The sequence below is a fragment of the Mycetomoellerius zeteki genome, unplaced genomic scaffold (genome assembly GCF_001594055.1).
Source record: "Mycetomoellerius zeteki isolate Tzet28-1 unplaced genomic scaffold, Tzet1.0 scaffold51, whole genome shotgun sequence".
Taxonomy (NCBI): domain Eukaryota; kingdom Metazoa; phylum Arthropoda; class Insecta; order Hymenoptera; family Formicidae; genus Mycetomoellerius; species Mycetomoellerius zeteki.
Window position 1 is genome coordinate 184,662 of NW_017257512.1, and position 10,783 is coordinate 195,444.

A 10,783-nucleotide genomic window follows, 5' to 3' on the forward strand; every position below is an offset into this window, starting at 1 on the left:
TAACAGACACACGCACATGATATTTTAATAAGAAACATACTCTTGACCCGTTTTATTTCTATTTTTCATTTTTAGCCGACTGTCGCGCATCATGCAAATGTAAAGAAAAATGTATATACGATATTAGTACGTACGTATAATTTTATTTCCGTACGTTCTAATTGAAGTCATGGTGTATCATGATCGAGACACGGATCCTACTGTTGCTTGCGTCCTCATGCCTAAATTAAGCATAGCTATTTAAATACACAGCGATCATGCGAGAACGGATGGGATTTTCTTGAAACGGAAATATTCGATCCTTCAGTGTTGACTGACGGCCGTATTGTGTAATATATGAAGCAGATATATTTCGGAAGGATCTGATGAAAGAAGCGACGCTTTGTTGCACGCTGCGTTGATAAGGCTTACCAAGTATCTGGACTGACGATGTGCCGACACCGCGCGTACGACTTGTAGATGTGTAATTTACGAAGGTACACTCGTATGCAGGTCTAAATGAGTTTTGTGCAGTTTTTTTTACAAACGCTTTGGGTCTACACTTTTAAGATACCTACGTCAATGCGCCCGTTGTATAACTGACCGTTGTAATCGGAACAAATGTTTTCACACTGAGAAGACCGAGGACGAGACACGGATATACGGATGTCGGTGTGGTATGTGCAAGAGATCACTGTGAAAAGAATGTGTAAAGTATCAGAAGGTGTTTCTTTACCATACAGCTCTGTGTCGTGTTCTATCATACCCTTCCTTCTCTGATTTAATTACTATCGTTAGATCGATGTTTTTTGTAGGAAGTAACATATGGCAATATCAGCAACAAAATACATTTTACTTTAATAATTGTTGCACATTGTTACAGATGTTAAATATTGGAAGTTTCCTATATTATACAAAATAAGTATATCTAGCTATAGATACTCTACTTGATATGCAAAAGTGTATCATAATACTACTAAAAAAAAGTAACGGATCGCTCGCATAGTGCTTTCAGCTGTCGTAGCTTCAATATCTGGCCGTTCTTCGGGTACACAGCTCTGGTATGAATATCGTATATACTCTATATCTGGCACACATAGGCTACGATCTACTTGAGGTACAAATGCTTCGAAGCATTTTTTTATTAGTTAATTAGTAAATTTTTTTTGATTGGTCAATCAAACGTTTCGAAGCATCTGTAACACCAAGTGGACCACACCCAAAATCTCTTTAAATTATGATAGACACACTATCACAATGAACGTAGAAAATAATTAGATCGATTCAAATCTATAAAACGTATAGAGAACAAGACGTGAAAGAAACTAAGTACGTCATATTGTTGATATACGAAAAACGTGTGAAACTTGATATAATAGTAAATGCAAGATATTTTTTGAGAGATTATCTTACATGAGCATGAATTCCTATGGAGTGTAGCGAAAAAGATTTATAATAAATAAATTTGGAGTTTTTAAAATTGCAACGTTTAGAATTCTTCTGACCTATATTTTCCCGAAATTTCGTTAATTTTGAAGAATTTAAATTTCCGCGATTCGCGAATCCTTAGATTTAAAATTCTAGGAATTCTCGGAATCTCAGTGTCGTCCTTTTGCTCACCATAAAACTTTGCTATAATTTTCAAACTTAATTTTTCTTTTATCGACTTCTCGATCAGGACATCTAAAGATAAAACTCTAGGAATTTTTGGACTACTAGTGATTATGTTTTCCTGATGCCTGTAATTTACTATTTTTTTAATATTTTCAGATCATTTTGTTTTACGATGTGTTAGTGTATTTTTTTAACAATATGGTGCACTTGGCATTTCCCTCTTCTTACACTTTACACGAGATATAGCTGCGATCCAAATATTTCTTATGTTATATGGATCATTTAGAATTTAGACATTCAATATCTTAACATATATTATTCAATATCTACATATACGTGCATCATGGATTTACATAGAATTAGCAGCTTCAGCATATGATTCCTCGAATTATATAGTTGACCTATATGAAGCATACACATTTAATTAAAAATGCGCTTATCCGCTCAACCTGGATCCTGGATTTAAAAAACGAGATTTTGTTACTGAATGCCAATTTAGTATTTTATTTTACGACATTTACAGAATAATACAATCGTCCTCTTAACGTCAGACTACTTTGAGTGAATCGATCTAAAATAAAAAGAGATAAAAGTCAATTATCTGCCAGAATCTTCACGGTCATGTTAAAATATGTTAATTATGAGATAGTTCATGTAAATATACATATAACTTTTTAATTTAATTTATAAAGAATCACAATGCCTTTTTAAAAATGTATAGAAAATAAATTCGAAGTAGAATTAATTTAGTATTCAACAAGTGTTTCCTGCGAAATTAAATTTTTAATTTTGGACGTTAGGAATATGTATTTAAAAAGTTTTGAATCTCAATAAATTTTTCATATAAATAACTAATTATTTTTCCGAGACAACAGAAAATTAAAAAATAAAGTTTTTCAATTAGAATACAAATTATATAATCTTTATTATATTTTATTTAATATAAGATTTAGTTTAAGATATATGTATATGAGTTTTTATATAGCTATTCCCTCTTCTTTTTGCTATTTCTTCTCGTTATTTCATTATATATAAAAAAAATTCATTATCTCTATAGAACGTGTAGAAATGATATCGACATTACGTATCAAAGATAAATGTAACACAAAAATTCAACCTTATCTGACAGAGATTTCATATGCGGTTTTAATTTTACCATATAGAAATATTAGTTTTCTCGAGAGAATTTTTAATTTAATAGAAAGCTTTTTTTTATCAGATATTTGTATACTCTCAGTTCACATAACTTCTTTGAAATTTTCATTGGTATGTAATATCGCATAGATCACAATCCACGTTGGCATACGATGCACGTTACACTATATCTGTAATCTCTATAGTAACGTACGTAGTGATCCCGATGAGAGTGGAGTACAGAGTATAGAGATGTAGCATCCACAGGGCGGGAATGGCGGAAACTCGTTTTATATAAATTTTGCTGAATTCGGCAACGTATGCAGTCGTTTAAGAGTATCTAGATACCAGCAGCAGTAATGTTTTACTGAGTAATTACATTTTACATTCTGTTACTTATCAATGTTTCACTTATTTGCTTGAAGCTTATATATATATATATATATATCATGATTTATTAAATAAATTATAACAATTTTTTAATAAACTATAATATTTAAAATTTTGATAAGTTAAGAAGCTAACAAAAAGCGTGAAAAATTATTAATTTTTGCAGTATTTTTTGATCTCTTAGAAAAATATTAAGTAATATATTATCTCAGCCGGAATTCAAATTCAGATCTCCAGAAAAGCTTTCCTTCTTAGTTGTGTGGTGTATTCACTTTACACAGTCTTAAAGACATTTTGTTTAATATTGACAATAATATTTGATATCTTCTTGTTAATGCGCAAATTATCAGCTATTTTATTGGCGTTTTATTGGCTACGTTGTCCGCGCCGGGATCGTTGAACCGGATGCAATAGTCGCAACAACCAGCTACGACGGTTATTAAAGCCGAAAAACTACGATTCTCCTCGGTATAGCTTCGGATATAACATGGCAGATGGTTTCATGGTACGTTTCTGCAATATAATTGTAATCCCACAGGGAATGACTGATCCGCACAGTCATTTGAGCTTGGCGAATCCACGGACCAATTCAATACACTGTGGACACTCACAATATACACTGTAAATTTATACATCAAATATATTCATACTTATACATTTTTATAATGCAATAAACATTTGAGGAAAGTGGGAACAAAATACAATTTAATCTATATAACAAAAAAATAGAAATAAAACTAAGACTTATACACGTGGCTGTTCTATCTATTTGATACAGATAGAATAGCGAATAGCGAAAGCGAAGGTTATTTATTATTTATATTAATTAATTTAAAAAATGTAATTTGAAAATAATATATATATAAATAGTACCTATATATAATTAACGACTTATGAAAATTCAAAATAAACAATATATAGTAGTAAAATCGAATCTTAATTCGATAAGAAAATGTCTGGATTTAAGACGGACTTCGTAATTAAGAGAAAGTTAAGCCGAAACGACATTTCCGAACGTTCCAAATTCGCAGAGTGGATTGCTGCCGATATCTCTTAATTCAGCTATTTGTTGTATCTGTTCATCGGGTTCGTTCCATCGAATTAGAATTCAGGAACTTCGTCGGGAACTTAAATTAAAACACCGGTCGGGACAATGCGCGCTTTTCCGTGAGAACGTCGCACGGAACTTTGGTCGAAGTATTATGAACGCATACTCTTATACTTTTCAAGACGACAGCAAGGCGCAGGAAGGGACTTGCAACGGCGATGTAGTTTACGGAAGTTACAGCTTAATCGAGCTCGACGATTCCCAGCTCACTGTCTCCTACCGACCGATCCTATCAACGGTTTTAACGCGGTCGTGCAACGGGACCGAGGCATCACGGTTAAAACCATCGCTGTTGCTGCACCCCTTCCTGCAGCGACGTTATGCTCCGTGATCGCTGCAACTGCACCAGCGGCGGTTACAGTCCGTTCCGTAGGTTGGTAATCCAGTTACTTTTTCTCTCGGTCCATTAGTCTCTTCACGAGATAGAAGGACAGAAAGAGAGATCTATCGCGGGATTCTTTGCTGGATTTGAGGATTCGCTGGGCTCTCTTTCTCACCGAGAATTGTCAAAGAAAATGCGATACCGACGAGAGATTCTGTACGCTAAATCGAGCATGAGAGAGAAAAAGAGCGAGAGAGAGAGAGTTGCTGCAAAATTCTTCACGTTGCTGAAAATGTGAAAATGCACGCGCGTACATTTATTATGCAGGCGATTGTCGTGGGTGCACCCCTGCTGAGGCAGTCGTTCATCTCCGAATCTACGCTGGCCGCGACGAACGTTGTCGTCGCGAATTCAGGACTGGTGGGTCTTGGTGAAGGTTTGTAAGTCAGATCGAGATCTCTCTACGGTGCACAGACCGTCGTCGCGTTATGGCAGCGGCAATGTTGTGAAAATTCACTAAGCAGAGCACCAAGCAGCGTAGTTCCGTCTCGATTGACGCTACTCGGCTCTTGCGACGCAATCGGAAATAATCTCCATCCGTCTACTTGCGCATTACGATCTTTTTATGCATCGCATAACCGTTTAAAATATACAAAAAATATTTCAAATGTAGAAGAAGGTATATTTGAGAAATGTAGATTATGTATATACAGAGAGAATATCGTTATATGGAAAGAACGATTTTGCTGAAAAAATTTAATTGTAGTATTATAAAAATATTTAGTATTATGAAATTGTTGTATTATGAACAGTGTTTTTCGTTATCTAGATAAAATTATCTAGATGATTATATAGATGAAGAAATGGCTTTATCTTATCTTTATCTAGATTATTAAGAATATAGATTATCTTTATCTTACCTTAGATAAAATCTTTTTCAAATTAACTAAGATTGTAGCAGAGTATTGTAAAGAAATTTCTATATAACTTCTAGTAGTAGTAATGATGAGAATTTTTTATGATATAGATAAAACTGGGATGAAGTACTTTCATATTTAGAAGATAAATCTAAGGAATTAGATATTCTAAATTTGTATCCACACGTCAAACAAATTTTTTTTAAGTATGACACATCATTGCCATTATCGGCGCCAGTAGAATGTCTTTTTATTTGTGGACAACAAATATTAATTCCACGTAGAAACCGTTTGTTAGACGAAATGTTCAAAAAACTTTTATTCGAAAAAAATAAAGATTAATGAAAATATAAATACATTTTTTGTATCCTAATGCCCAATTTCTTCACTTCCAGATAAATTGCGGATAATCTTATCCAGGAAATATCTCCATTGTATCCTGGGAGATATCTCTTGGATAGTTATCTAAAAGTGAAGAAATTGGGCATAAATCGTTTTACTGCCTAATAGTTAATTAAAAACAAAATTATCTTAAAAATTATCTAGATAAAAATTTGTAAATTTCATTTTTTATCTAAATTAATGTAAAGTTAATCATCTTCATCTTATTTAAGATACATTTTTGTGTAATGTTTATATATCTTATCTATATCTAGATAATTTTTAATTATCTAAGCGCAACACTGATTATGAAAATATATATATAGTTATATGTAGAATGTTTAATCATTGACAACGCTGCAAAAAAGTTTTAACATTCTAGCAACCGGTGAGCACCTTGTATAGATTATTTTGATGGCCCAAACAGAATTATTTTCATGGTGATCTATAGAGGAGAAGGTAGTTATTATGTGAAGCACCATTATATTATTATATTTTATATAATAATTAGGTATATAGTAATTAGGTTAATAATCAATATTTAAATTTAAAACTTAACGATCATTACATTCGTCAAAGTGTTGTTTTATTGATTTCTAGACTTAAAGTTACAAAACATGTATAATATTACTTGGGACATTATTTATAAAAATGTGGTGACACTGTAGATCTGGTCAGAATTAAAGTACGGAATAAAACACCCGGAATTTACTGCTGAATTCGAATAAACTAAATGTGGAACTTTGACGCTCAAGAAAAGCGTCTCGACAGTCTCAAATAATCGATGAATAACAGCTTGATAAGTCGAAATGAAGTTGACATCGACGAGAGAATACGAGGGAAGAAGATCAGCAAGGCTTAGGAGAAATCACCGTTAATGGCGCGACCAAAGGATTTCCGTGGGGCTTTTTTACGAGCATTCGCGCTCAGTCGAGTCAAGATTCTTAGCTTTTCAACGGCAGACGCCGCTGCTTAGTTGCTTTTTTCTGCCACCATCCATCTTTCGTCGTCGGTCCATGCGTTCTCCGTGTCTGCCATCTTCTTAAGCCCAGTTCCGTCAGTACGTCCGCCACATTTCTTAGTTAAACGATTATTTTTTTCGATCGGCCGTCGTAACATCGCTGGGCCATTCTAACGACTATAAATGTTGACCTAATCTCCCCGCAATCTTGAATCGGCGCAACGATGATGAATTATTCAGCAAAATTCCTCGCGCCAATAGCTTTGACCAAGATCTGATGAATAATTTCTTGCGTTGCCAAGATATTCGTAATTAAACCCTTGTCTTTATGAATGTCAATTATCTTACAAAATTCAACGTAGAAGTTTTAAAGTTATTTTGATGTCATCATAACTGTTTGTTCTACTTGGGATTATATAATGCTGAATGCTTTTTAATTCTCCGTTTATAACGGTCTTTTTTTACAAATAAAATGTCATTCTTCATTTTGTCAAATTTCTCCGAAATAAAAGAGAGTGAAGTTCGGTTCCACCTTCTAAAATACCGTAAGTATTAAAGGTTGATTGATAATGTAATGGAGATGTTAAAATGCAACCCTGAATTTTTCCACATTTTTTGAAAGCTTAGAACAGTAAAAAAACAGATTGCAAACGGAGAATTAAACATACATTATAAATTATACAGTATTTAGAAAGCAAACGCTTAAAAGGTTGAAGATTATACATCTTGTAGTCTCTCGTATTTTCAGCATCGTGCAACCAAGCTGCTTCCGTAGTCGTATTCCGCGAAAATGTAACATCATGTAATTATATTCTATTGAAGGTGATAGAACTTGGGTTTATATTCTATCAACATGAATCGCATCAATGTAATTTCCAATATCGCGCAATGCTATCCGACGAAGCTTAAACATGTACATGGTAATTTAGGCGTATAGTAGCGCAATACCATATCGCGATACGAAGGGTGCATCAAGCATGAAGTCATACACAAGTAAATATGTACCTACTGATGTAGAGGTAGAACTAACAAGCAGTATCGATTAGTCCGCTGGTCTTTATATATATCGCGACGTCGCGTCGTCTTCGGTTGGAAATTAATTCCCTTAAATACTATTGAGGAACGTTCTAACTGTAAAACTTTAGTTCAATCTTTCCAAGATCTTTTAATCATTTCTAGTTAATTAATGTATCACAATTAAAATATAAATATTGATTTTATTATTCTAGTTTATCAGAAAGACCGACAATGCATGCTCAGGAATATCGCAAGATTTGATATAAACGCGATTTGAAATTTCATCTCACGATGCAACAGTTCTTAACGTCATCTGATTACCGCCAATGAAGGGCAAGACCCAAAACTTGCCGGGAATCAGGAAGTTGTGGTAAATCCGGTACTCAATGAAACTTTGAACTTTAGAGGCACCCCAAACATCCGGAAACATACGTGTGTTAACTGATGTAGAGAATCCAGGAAATTCTAACAGAAAACATTCAAACGATGTTATTGTAAGGTGCTGTAGAAACATTTATGTAGAACATTTATGAGATTATTGCCTAATAAAAACTAATTTTTCTAGGTAACAGTTTAATTGTACATTGAGAAATCTCTTGATATTCCGAATGATATTGTAATTTATTTATAATAGTGTACGAAAATAACAGTTTTACTGAAGTATATAAATACAGCTAGATCTGTAAAAGAGTCATACATTTATGCAGAACTTGGAAAAATTTTTGCTAAGGAAAAACTAACTTCAAATCGATGAATTTGCGTGATGATATCCGTTACGGAATGTCAGGGAGGTCCAACTTCGAATCCTAGTTGAAGTAATATTTTTCGCAATAAATTATTTACAGCTTTTTAAGATGCTTACTGCATTATCAAATTACTTATCAGTTTAATTTATAACATTACTATCCCAGTTCGGAGTGCGTTTCAAGATTGAAAATGATTTTGGTGCACAGATTGCAGAACTGGATGTATGTAACATATATTATTCACACCGAAATATTATTTAAACACTAAGATCCAGTTCAGGCTGATAAGGCTTTCATTACTCAAGTTGTGTATTCATGGTACGATCTTATAAGACACTTTTACGTTAATTTACGTTATGAAATATGATTAGTTCTTGTATGGTTTGTCATACTTTTTAAAAACGAAATAAATATATATATAATTAGACATTAGATAGCTGCTAGAATATCAAAACGTTTTGCAGCATTTTGTTTGAGTTTCCTACATGATTATTTTAATGATCCAACAAAATTATCTTCAGATTTGTATCTAGTAAATTTTTAAATATTTCAGTAAAATCGTTCTTTCCATATACATATAAAATAAATATTTAACGTTTTTTTGATCCGAAAGATTTTTTGTGTCCACCAGCACCATCTGTGTCGCCGGGAGTGTTTCCGCTTTGTCGATTATGCGGCATATTCCCATGGAGTCTTCCGGGAAAGAAAGTTCCGAGTTTCTCAAGTATTTCGGTTTCTACGAAATCTCGAAAACTTCTCTTTCTCTCGCGCGCAAACTTACCCTTATTATTCGTGCCGAGAGGCCAGCGAATAACACACAGACAGTGAAAGTTTCGGTTTGCTCAACCGTTTCCCCGCGTTTCGGCACTTCCGGTCGTATCTAATAAAGCCACAAACATACCTGATCTGTAATTCAGCACGAGGCGTATCCATTAGAGGATAAAGAAAGGGTGAACGAGCGATAAGGGGCAATGAAGAGCATGCAAGTGCCGTGGGAGCAAAGGCGACGGGCGGTGCGCACGACGGCTGGCTCGGATTTTAAAGGGTGGGAAGGATACGATATTTCAGAGTGGCGACAAGGAGCAAGCCTGCTCGCCACTGGCAAATTAATTAAATTCCTACAAGCTGCCTGGGTAAAGTCTAAGGGACGTAAGGGGGGATGTACTCGAGGCCGTGCAAGGTAGATGGTGGTCGGCGAAGCGCGAGCAAGGGTCCCTGTGTTCCGCCCGTGGGAATATTGTAATTAAGATATGCACTTCTACCCTCCACTTTCCTCGTGCCAGACCGCCCACGTGTAACCCCCCGCGGGGCCAGTGCCGTGCCATGATTTATGTTTCGCAGGACGCGTTGTCTGTCTCGACCGCGTCTAAATTGCATCCTATTATATAGAGACACCGCACGCGTTATTCCATTCTTCCGGTGTGCCGAATCCTGTGAATTATTATGCTATAATGAAATCCCAAATTCCCGTGAATCTCAGAATCCCAAATTCCGAGAGAATAGTGGCACGGGCCGTTCGCGATTTGCTATATAGAAAACGATTGGAGAACGGAAGAGGGGGATTTCGCGGTTTTCACTGCGGAGCGACAACCTTTTGAATTAATCAATGTATTTCTACGGTGCTCGGTTCTAAATTCGGTTTAATTACATCAACGGTATCATATTATAGTGATGTAAAAGCATTTATATTGTAATGTTGATAGAAAAATGATATATCTCAAAATTAGCAACCTTTCATTTTTCTAAAAGTCTACGAGTATATTGCAACAACGTTTTAATAATAAATGTGCATAACTTTACTGTTTTTCCATGTTATATATATGTTAATTATATAAAATAGAACTTATATTTTCTTCGGCTTGAGTGTTACATCTTTAAATTTTAGATTTGAAAACTTTCCGCACTTTACTTGTAAATTAGAAGACTAAATTGGAAGCTATAAATATTTAATTTAAAATATAAATATTATATATATTTCAATTTTTAGGTAGTTGCAATTTTTTTTATAATTTAAAAAATGTCAATTTTTTACTTGTATCACTTTTCTATCAACATGGCGATGTAATTAATCTGTGTTCTTAAAATTACTGTTGAAAATTTATAGTTTCTCAGACAAGACAGAATATTTATGATAAATGTTTATTATTATTCAATTTTTAAAAAATGTTATATAAATATTTTATATATATTTTTTTTTATATAAAGCTTTATTCG

General features: G+C 34.0%; 1 pseudogene; it reads left to right on the forward strand.

Moving 5' to 3' along the window:
- Positions 1-8: 8 nt before the first annotated feature.
- Positions 9-5,137, forward strand: LOC108727584 (cuticle protein 19.8-like; annotated as a pseudogene).
- Positions 5,138-10,783: the final 5,646 nt, after the last annotated feature.